This window comes from Gymnoscopelus braueri (genome assembly GCF_963280865.1).
Source record: "Gymnoscopelus braueri genome assembly, chromosome: 18".
NCBI lineage: Eukaryota > Metazoa > Chordata > Actinopteri > Myctophiformes > Myctophidae > Gymnoscopelus > Gymnoscopelus braueri.
This window is the reverse complement of record NC_137618.1, coordinates 27028541-27039989: the sequence shown is the minus strand read 5'-3', so window position 1 is coordinate 27039989 and position 11449 is coordinate 27028541. Positions and strand designations below refer to the sequence as shown.

Below are 11449 nucleotides of genomic sequence, written 5' to 3'. Positions count from 1 at the left end.
CTGTCTGTCTGGTCACATATCCAGTAGTATCCAATATCCAGCAAAGCACTCACAGACCACGGACTGATTCATTTATTGGTTAGTTCTCCTTTCTTTCTTTCTTTCTTTCTTTCTTTCTTTCTTTCTTTCTTTCTTCATTCCTTTGTCTTTTTAATTCTTTTTTTCTTTCTGTCTTTCTCTAGATTGTGGGGTAAACCCGTTAAAAGAGTGCCGATCATAGTGTATTCTCTAATAGACAGGGTGTGGGCCTATACTTGTTCAGGTATCACAATTGCTTTGAACATAAATCACCATGGTCACACACTGATAAATGCTAATCCATTTTATACAATTATTATGGGTGTGTTCGGTGATAACTTGTGCCCTAAAGACACACTTTAGGCAAGTGTAGGCAAAGACGTGATAGCTTCTCATGACCATACATAATTTATCAATGGTTCTGATGGAGTAATGCATGAAAGCGATGCAGATAATGCAGTGTTTAATTACTCTGTTGAGTGTCTTTGTACATCCTACATAGCAGCCCACGTCCATCTGCAATAATCCTTGATAAGGCTGAAGATAGTAGAGCCAGTTAATAGAGAGACGATAAGAACAGTTACCAATTTAATGTCTTTTTTGATAACACCAAGGGTCGGGACATATTTCTCAACATACTGTATTGCTTCTCTGAAGCAACTGCCACACTTATCAGTGAAATACTAAAATACTGTGCTAAGACTGCAACTTTTTTCATCCTTGATACCTTTGATATTATCACGATACCACCATCATCCAGAGTTAAGGATAAGCTGCTATCACATCCTGTATTATTACATCTTCAAAATCCCTTATTTCTGCTGTGGCTAAAGGTCACAGAAAAACACTAATATATGTGCCCTTCAGTTTTTCTAAGCCAACATTTTCTTTGATAGTACGATATCATCAAGATTTAAAGATAAGCTACTATCATATTCCACATCATTACACGTTCTAGACATAACAAATACGTAGCAGGGGCCAAATACAAGATTGCAGAGGAAAATGCAGACACACCCAGAAAAATAGAAGAGTACAAACACAACAGCAAACACACCTATAAACAATATGTCGAGCTCAAAGACGTAAACACACACAAACAGAGGCTAACATGTAATTCAAAGCCAGTCTAAACTCTACAAATCAGACAGCTGACAAACACTGATTGGTACTCCCATCCGTTTCAAAGACATACGGTATAATGACTGCTGTAAAGAGTGCAAAGTAAGGGCTACGACAGAGGGATTGGAACTTCACTATGAACACTGTTTTCCCCAATTTCCATTTTTCTTATTCCCCGTCACCAGCAGATTCTGTTTTCTCCCCTTTTCCTCCTTATCTGCTCACTCTCATTCATTCTGTCTATTTGTTATTTTTTTTATCTGTTCTGTTTCTACCCTTTTCCAACTGGAGTCTGGGGGTTAAAAACATTTCTTCATGCACTGAAGTTGCATCCAACTTTCAGATTGATTATGCACTAGACACATCACTTCCCAACACATTCTTATTTATTTTACATTTATTCAACCAGGATAGCCACGTTTGAGATGAAAATCTACTTTTTAAGGGAGTCCTGGCCAAGACAGGCAGCAGCATAATTAAAAACACAGTTACAAACAGAAAACATAACTCTGTGTGTCAAGAGCTCACTCTGTCAGGGCTGTAAAATCGACGCCAGCCTACGTAAAACGACATGTTTCGATGAGATTTACGTAGGCTGGCAATGATTTTCCAGCACATGAGACAGCAAGCTCTTGACGCACAGAAAGTATTTGGGAAGTGTTGTGGCAGATTTTCATGAATCCTTCTCACAATGGAATCATATAGGATTCACATTAAATATAGGCAAAATTGCCCTTTAAGTGTAATGTAGGCTGACAAATAAAAAAGATTCATTGACCATTGTTGTAAAGTGATTACTGTAAGGAGCAATACAGAGGAAACCTGTGCACCGTGGAGATGGCGTATTAGTCTCCCCCATCCACACACACTCTACAACACAGTCAACAGTCTACACACTTTATTAACACAGAGATGTTTGAAATAGGACAGAGACCATTTCAGAAAGTTAGGAGTGAGGATGGAAAAAGTACATACACTTTGTTTGTTTCTTTGACTTTGACTTGAATAACTGTACTCAATATAAACTACATATAAACTGTCTAAGAAATCTATAAACTATAAAAACAATAAATACAATACAATAAACCAGAGGGGAGGACTAAACCAATGAATGTTACCCCCCAAAAAAGGGGTTGAAAATAGGGAAAAACTTACATATAGTGTTGTCTGCACTGCTGCTTCTCAACATAATGGCTACCTCGGCATAACCTTTACCGTTGTGATATGACACTACTAATACATGGTTGTGCTCTTAAGCATGCAAAACCAGGCCCAGAGAGATAGAGAGAGAGAGAGAGAGAGAGAGAGAGAGAGAGAGAGAGAGAGAGAGAGAGAGAGAGAGAGGGAGAGAGAGAGAGAGAGTGAGAGACACAGAGAGAGAGAGAGAGAGAGAGAGAGAGAGAGAGAGAGAGAGAGAGAGAGAGAGAGAGAGAGAGAGGGCCTGTGAGGTCATTATTAACACTGATAGTGAGAATGAGGCGTCACATACAGTATAGGAAAATGTCCACAGACAGATAGGCTGGTCTACCAACTGAAGATCCACTTTTATAGCAGGGCTATCATGGTTCTATTGACTAATGCTCGGCTCTATTCAGATAAAAACATGGAGGGAGAGAGAGGGGGATATTAAAAGCCCTGCTGTCGCATACACGTACAGACTGACTACGTACGGGTCGGTCGGTCGGACACACGCACACGCACGCACACACACACACACACACACACACACACACACACACACACACACACACACACACACACACACACACACACACACACACACACACACACACACACACACACACACAAACCCATCCACCACAACGTACAGACAGACAGACAGACAGACAGACAGACAGACAGACAGACAGACAGACAGACAGACAGACAGACAGACAGACAGACAGACAGACAGACAGACAGACAGACAGACAGACAGACAGACAGACAGACAGACAGACAGACAGACAGACAGAAACACACACACACCACCCACACACACACACACACACACACACACACACACACACACACACACACACACACACACACACACACACACACACACACACACACACACACAAACCCATATACAAACCCACACAGCCCATATAGACACACAACACTAGCACAGGTGTGCAGCAAAAGTGGGATGTAGGCCGCATTGCTAATAATTAAGTGCTGAATCATCATCATCATAAATAGTCACAAAAAATGAACTTGAATGGCCAACAGGCTACAGCACATGTGGGCACTCCTCCATATGGTAGAACATTAGGCTACTCACAGATTCATTAAAGCCTACAGGACACCTCCACATATAAATGCACACACGTTCAAAAGAGGAGGCCTCGCTCTAGAATTTATGGCTCACAGAATTAAAAAGGTCTGAAAACAAAATGGAGGGCAAAATTAAACTTTTTTTATGTGACTGTTTATGAGTAAAATGATTGCTCCAAAGGAAGATTACATTATTGTGGAATGTATTGTTTATGGCCATCAGATGTGTTACTGGGAGAGTGCTGTGATGTGGTGAAGCGGGTAAGCTGGAGCGAGGGGGCGAGAGACCTTTATGGCAAGCACACATGCACGCTAATATTGCGCAAATGTTGTGCTCCACACAGAGTGCGCCCATGGCCCGGGCTGCACCAGCCACACACACACACACACACACACACACACACACACACACACACACACACACACACACACACACACACACACAGTAAAATCCTGAGTGTTAAAGGGTAGAACTCTTTTTTTATTGTTGGAAATCACAATTCTCGTTTTATTTTTATTTTTATTATGCTTATGCGACTCTGACAGAATACCAAAACACTCGCCCCAAAACACAGTCGCCCCGCAATTCCGGCGACCTCGGAACGGGTCCTAAACGTAACCTCAGAAAACTATGCCTAACCTAACCTTATTATTCCTACACGTAACCTCAGTAAACTATGCCTAAAACCTAACCTTATTCCTAAACATAACCTCAGTAAAACGGTGCCAAAACATAAACTTATTTCTAACCTCAGTAAAACAAAAACAAGAATACAAGAACCGCGGTCCGCGAATGAAATGGGGGCGAGCGTGTTTGGGGGCGAGTCGTCCGGTTACCGTTTGACAGACAGTGTACAAATAGAACCAAATCGGCCCTTGGCCTGACGGGTCCATCATTAGAAGGCTAGTAGGCTACACTCTCGGAGTTAAAGGGAGGAAAATCACTGACGTGAGGGGGCGAGACGGAGCTCCTTCTGGTGAACATGTTTAGCAGCGCATGCACTCTCGTAAACATCTCATTTGATAATACAGGATAAAGAGTTAACAGCACGGGCTTTATGGCCTCACCCCTCCGGCAGTGGTGGAAAGTAACTAAGTACATTTACTCAAGTACTGTACTTAAGTACAATTTTGAGGTATTTGTACTTTACTTGAGTATTTCCAATTTCCAATACTTTTACTTCTACTCCACTACATCTCAGAGGCAAATATTGTACTTTTACTCCACTACATTTACTTGAAAACTTTAGTTACTAGTTACTTTTCAGATATAAACTATGATATAATGAAACATACATTTACCACTTTAGCCCTATTTTATACAAAGGCTATTTGAAAATAGCAGATCTACAAGCTCACAACGCGTCGCAGCGCGACGCGTTGTGAGCTTGTAGATCGGCTATTTTCAAATATTTAGTACTTTTACTTTAGGTACTTTAAGTATATTTTGATGCCAATACTTTTGTACTTTTACTCAAGTACATTTTTAATTGTGGACATTTACTTGTAACGGAGTATTTTTATATTGCAGTATTGGTACTTTTACTTAAGTAAAGAATTTGAGTACTTTTTCCACCACTGCCCTCCGGTGAGGCGAGGGGATGGATGCACTCGCATGCGCGTGCGCGCGCGCAACACACACACACACACACACACACACACACACACACACACACACACACACACACACACACACACACACACAGTCACACACACACTCCGCCGCACCAACCACAGCAAGCACGCTACACAGCTTCTCTGCTCTGACACTTCCATGGACCACACACTGACTCACGATGCAGTCACACACATGAGAGACAAATAAAGGCCTTGACTGGGACAAACACACGTGCACGCACGCGCGCGTATATGTGCAACAAAGAGACGCACACACACACACACACGCGCGTAAATAAGCAGATCCCCCCCCCCCTCCCTAAAAAAAAAAGAAAAAGAAACCCAGTCCCAAAATAGTGCTAGAAGCGCACTATTTTGAAGAGATTTAGAGATTAGTAGCCACAGAGTTTTGTGCTGTGTTCTATGAACATGGCCGCTACGTAAAAGAAAACTTTACTGCAACTGCCCTGTTACATTCCACATCTACCACACACACACACACACACACACACGCACGCACGCACGCACGCACGCACGCACGCACACACACACACACACACACACACACACACACACACACACACACACACACACACACACACACACACACACACACACACACACACACACACACACGCACGCACACAGATGCCAAACCCATCCACCACAACGTACACCATCCTCGCCAGAAAATGAATAACTGTGGGGGGAAAGAAAAAAAGAGGTTGAAGTGACCCTATAAAGAAACATGGTGGAAAAATAGAAACAGGTCTCATGTCCACTACTTAAATATTTAGTCTTCCGATAGATCGGGCCTTTTAAATGATGTGAATCCATCAGCGACATGAATTGTAAGCCGCAGATCGCGAGTGATGATAGATTTAGCCTATCTTTAATGAAGAGCGTGGGGAAGGATGGCTCCCAAGCCCAGATAGAGAAGGAGTATCATTAGTGAGCCTTCTTTCTCCCCACAGACCTTCCCCACTATCTAATCTTCACTTTAATAGCACAGACACACCCTTGATATTATGTGTGAACCGATAACTGGGTTCACACAGGAAAGGGATGAAGAGACAGAGGACCAAAAAAATAAAAAAAATAAAAAATAAAAGACGACAGGCATTGGATTGGACATACTGGTGGATACCTGTTTTGGACACGTCAAGGGGGCAGTTGATATGTTCCTCATTTTCTAAATGGATGGCATTGTTTTATCAATGTGTATGAGGCAATAAGCCTATATCCACGGGAATCGGTTCAAAATGTCAAAGGAGAGTTGTGTTTTATTTGTCACATGATGAACAACATCGTTAGACCAGTGGTTCTCAACCTGTGGGTCAGGACTCCCAGGGGGGTCCCCACAGATGACAGTGAAGTGACAATTTAAGGTCTATAAATTGTAATGTTTTATACCAAAAAAAATAAACAAAATTAAAATAAAAAAAGATCAATACTGCATCAAACGTAATCAACAAACTATATTATAAAAACATTGGCCAAATTGTCCAATAATATAAGGAAGAGGCAAACAAAAAATAGCCAATCTACAAGCTTACAATGCCTCATGTTGCCAGGCGTTGTGAGCTTGTAGATCGGATATTTTCTCTATATTTATCTGAGTCAAACTTAATGTAATGCCTGAACTCCTACAATTCCAAGTGCTTGTCGGGGTGGGCGGTCCCCAGCTCAAATATGATTATTTTGGGGGGTCACGGCCTGAAAAGGTTGAGAACCACTGGTGTGTATACCACTCTCCATAAAGTTACCTAAACATGGACAAGTTCAACCATTGTAATAGGCTATGCGTCTTGTTTGTGCATTAAAGCAGAAACAGTCACCAGTGGCACACTGCACATTAAAGCTAAAGCTCCAGTCGGTGAAACCAAAGTAAACGGGAGAAAACGATAGGGGGAAATCATGGTGAAAACGTATAGCTTCTTCCCCTCTGTTTTGATACGCACTTTAAAAAGCGTTACAGGTCAGTCAATCCCTTCAGATCCTGCAAAGTGCGCGCGGCTGTGCCAACTCTCAACATCTAAGCAAACTTTAAGTTTAAACAGAGATATCTGGCGTTAATGAAAAAGCTTCACTCATCACATGGACTGAAACGAATTCATTTTTCATCGGGCTTGACACGGAGATTTTTCTGAAGCTTTTTTGGGGGGGTCAGTGTGTAGGCCTATTCAACAGGGGTCATCGCCATGCTGGCTTGTGGTGGACATTTTTGTCTACATTTTTTTCCCTCCATGGACACACAAATGAGTGGAATATTACCAAAAACACACAGAACTATAGCCATACCTTTACAGGTCTGTAACTCTGAGAGTGCACAAATGGTACAGTTGGTTCCATTTGTGCACTCTCAGAGTTAGGGGGGTCCTTGAAAATAAAAAGTTAGTGAACCACTGTCCTAGTGGACTCCTAATGTGCCATAGTGTGTCATAGTAAATCAGTGTCATAAATATTCTGAGGAAAACCTGGAGACTGACATTCAGTAATTGGGTCTTATGATCAAAATAAGAATATTATGATGTTATGTAAAAAACTAAAAATCTAAAATGTGCCACTGACAAAGCCAAGTCTTACCACGGACACATATGTCCATGTACGGACACATTTTGACCCCTGCTATTCAAAGACAGAGAGACAAATGCACAGGAGAAAATGGTCGACGGTGACGTGCTAAACAGGCCTATGGAGACTATGCTATTATTGTCCATGGTAGACCTATAGTTTACAAGTCTCCTCTGATGTTGTTGTCATCATGTTGTTTGTGCAAAACTATCTGTCCCATATTCGTGTTACCGTGTTTAATATAAGAGCTGAACAAAGTTCCATCTCTTCAATTTACTATTTAGGCCTATACTCGATAATGTAATCTCCGGTAAGGATTGCTTTTACTGTTTAGCGGAGCACAAACTATTGCTTTTGACATGATCGTCGAGGAGCGACTGTTTCTCATTTAGCCAGACGCATTTGGCTTCAGTTCGTGTACTGATTACAGAAAGTGGGCATTTGTACTCCAAAAAGTATTCCGCCTGAGACCTGTGCTTTAGCATTTACGTTGACTTTTAACTAATTTGTGCCATGCAATGGCTGCCATTGCAGTGGTGTAAAGTAACTAACTAATTGTAGGCCTACATTTACTCAAGCACTATACTTGAGCACAATTTTGAGGTATTTTTTACTTTACTGGAGTATTTCCAATTTTAATTACTTTTACTTCTACATCTCAGAGGCAAATATTGTACTTTTTACTCCACTACAATTATTTGAAAACTTGAGTTACTACTTTGTAGATTTTGATTATTATTACAAAACATAGCCTACATTACCCACTTCAGCCCTTTATGCATTTTGGACATTTAAAAATAGCCGATCTACAAGCTCACAATGCGTCTTGATGCTGCATTGTGAGCTTGTACATCTGCTATTTTCAAAAGATTTGTATACATTTGAAAACTTGTGAAATGGGACATTCTGCATAATGAGTACTTTCTACTTTTGGTACTTTAAGTACATTTTGATACCAATACTTTTGTACTTTTACTCAAGTAAATTTTGAATTCCATTGAATGGCATCTTGCACTTTATTTGTGTTCTTATCGGCCAACTATTTCAACACATTATCATGCTGCTATAAAAGATCAAGAAAGCTATATTGATCATTTCAGAGTTTGTGTTACCTTGCATGCTCGTCGTAGCCTACAAAGAAGCCTAACTTTTGCGTAACATTTAATGTTACACTTGCACTTAATAACCCTCATGCTCCCTAAATACTTTTTATTTATGATTATGTTCCCTGCTTGCTTGACGTGTTTCTTCATACTTCTCACTTAAGAAAATGAAAATGTTAATTAGTAACTCCTTCAACACCTTTTGGAGCAATGGTTCAGAAATAAATTAAAAAGTTAAACAGTGGACAGCATTTTCGTAATTTAGTGACACACGCTTGTTTATTTTTTAAGAAAATCATTTATTTCCTTTGAACTGTTATATTAATTGAATTCTGTCCAGATCTCACACACACACACACACACACACACACACACACACACACACACACACACACACACACACACACACACACACACACACACACCATATACATAATTATTTATCTAATAATAATATTAATAATGATCCTAATTTAGAAGAAATTATGTGGGTGTTTTTTATTTGTTTCTTTGTTTCTTTGCTGTTGTTGTTGTTGGGGAGGGGGTATAAAACCTGGTACTTTGAAGGAGCATAGATAGACCTATTTTGTAACATATACATCACTAAAACATAATATAGGCCTTACACCTCAACATTCTGTGGTAGCAGCTGCTATTACAATCAAAGTTCTGCATTATAACTGTTTCATTGCTGAGGTTTAAGTGCAGATATTCGTAAACAGAATGCAGTTTTAGTATAACTAAAAACAAAACAAAAAGCTATAAAACTAGGCCTACAAAGGCTAATTAACAACCCACTGCAAAGATGCAATCACAATAGCTATAACTAGAGTACAAAAAAAGGAAAACAATATTAAATATTATAATCACTATACCATAATTGTAAAAACATTGTTAAACTTTGTTGTAACTGTTAAAAGTAGCGTTAGTTTTAAGAATATTGTTAAGACTTGTTCTACTAATACTGATACTACTACTACTACTACTACTCCTACTAGTAATAATAATAATAATAATAATAATAATAAAAAATATAATCATAATAATCATAATAATAATCATCATAATAATCAATATTAAGATAATGATGATAATAATACTAATAAGTGTTTGATAATAATACTAATAAGTGTTTTGTGAACACAATTCTGAAATTCGAAATAAAATATTCAAAATATTAATAATAATCCCATTGGAATTATATTATTAATATTATTAATATTATTAATATTATTATTATTATTATTATTGTTGTTGTTGTTTTTATTATTATTATTATTAGTAGTATTATTAGTAATTAATAATAATAATAATAATAATAATTGAGCCTATTGGATTGCAACTTGGAAAGGGGACTCTATGAGCAGGTGATCATTGTTATTATCATTATTAGGCTATATTGTTAGCAATCTTTACCTCTTAATTTGTAATTATTAACTGACCCAAGTTATTAGGGCAATAGACTATTGATTGTCACGTTCCAGATGCTCTGGTTTTCTCCCACATTTCACATTGCGAGGGCACTGAGTAGCAGGGTTGCACCACTTACAGACAAGCATGCTATCATAAATATAAGAGACTACGTCGAGAATTTCTTCAAATTGATGGCGGGTGAGTGAGTGAGTGTGGAGTGCACTGGCTGGCAATGTTCTCTTGTTGTACTCACTGTTTATGGCGTGTCGGTATCGCTGCTGGCCGAGGCTCTGTCCATTGATCAAAAGTATCGAATCCAGGGCTGAGCTGAATGGGGTTCGTGGATGGACCGCGGTCAGGGGGGACCTGATCAGTCCACGCACACACACTTCTCCGTGGAGAACCGAGCGGAGCGGATCGGCGTGCGAGAAAGAACGGAGACGATCGGACACCGAGATGGACGGAGAATGCGCCGTGGCTTATCGTCTGAGGAAAAGTAATGGTGAGTGAGAGATGGGGAGCGAGAGAGAGAGAGAGAGAGAGAGAGAGAGAGAGAGAGAGAGAGAGAGAGAGAGAGAGAGAGAGAGAGAGAGAGAGAGAGAGAGAGAGTTTCTCAAACCCAGTGGTTTGACTTGGCTGTGGTGTCGTCGCGGGGACCCTCGCTGGACATGAGCACAATGGAAGCCTTTAACTTGATGCGTGTAAAAACTGGAATATTTGCTGTCGCACCGACTCACTCGTTTCGTCCTTTCCTTCTCTAAAGCACGATTATGAATCTATGGCACCGAACTGTCCTCCTCTGAACTCATGGCTTCATCAAACAACGCAAGTAGAAGAAAGAAAGCGCGCAACGCAGTAGAATAAACGATCAGGAAATGCTCGCGTAAAAAACAACTTGGTGGATGATGGACCCCGAAACAAAGCTGCGACCAAAAACATCAATAAACAGATGTTTATCGATAACGGCGTAATGATCGGTGAAAACGGGTACGACAAGCGGAGTGTGTCACTTTCAATCTTTCTCGTGCCAACGGGCGCGCTGACTGACAGCCAGGCAGCGGGTTGAGGGCGGAGGGAGGCGAGGAGGAGAGAGAGAGGGGAGGAGAGAGAGAGAGAGAGAGAGAGAGAGAGAGAGAGAGAGAGAGAGAGAGAGAGAGAGAGAGAGAGAGAGAGAGGAACCGCGCGCGCTGGAGGGAGGGAGGGGGTACGGGGGCGTCAAAACCAATTTGACCTTTGGCAAGCATTTTGTGGGCTCTATCTCGCTAAGGTTATATGGGCCAGTGGTTCTCAACCTGTGGGTTGGGACCCCCAGAGGGGTCCCC

General features: G+C 40.6%; 1 protein-coding gene across 3 annotated transcripts in view; it reads right to left on the bottom strand.

Moving 5' to 3' along the window:
- The window catches only part of satb2 (SATB homeobox 2), a 53984-nt gene extending 42826 nt beyond the window's left edge, over window positions 1-11158 (bottom strand). For all 3 annotated transcript variants that reach the window (XM_080412302.1, XM_080412304.1, XM_080412305.1), the window contains exon 1: window positions 10381-11158. The gene's annotated coding sequence lies outside the window, so the exon portion shown is untranslated. The remainder of the gene's footprint in view (window positions 1-10380) is intronic.
- Between the last annotated feature and the right edge of the window lie 291 nt (window positions 11159-11449).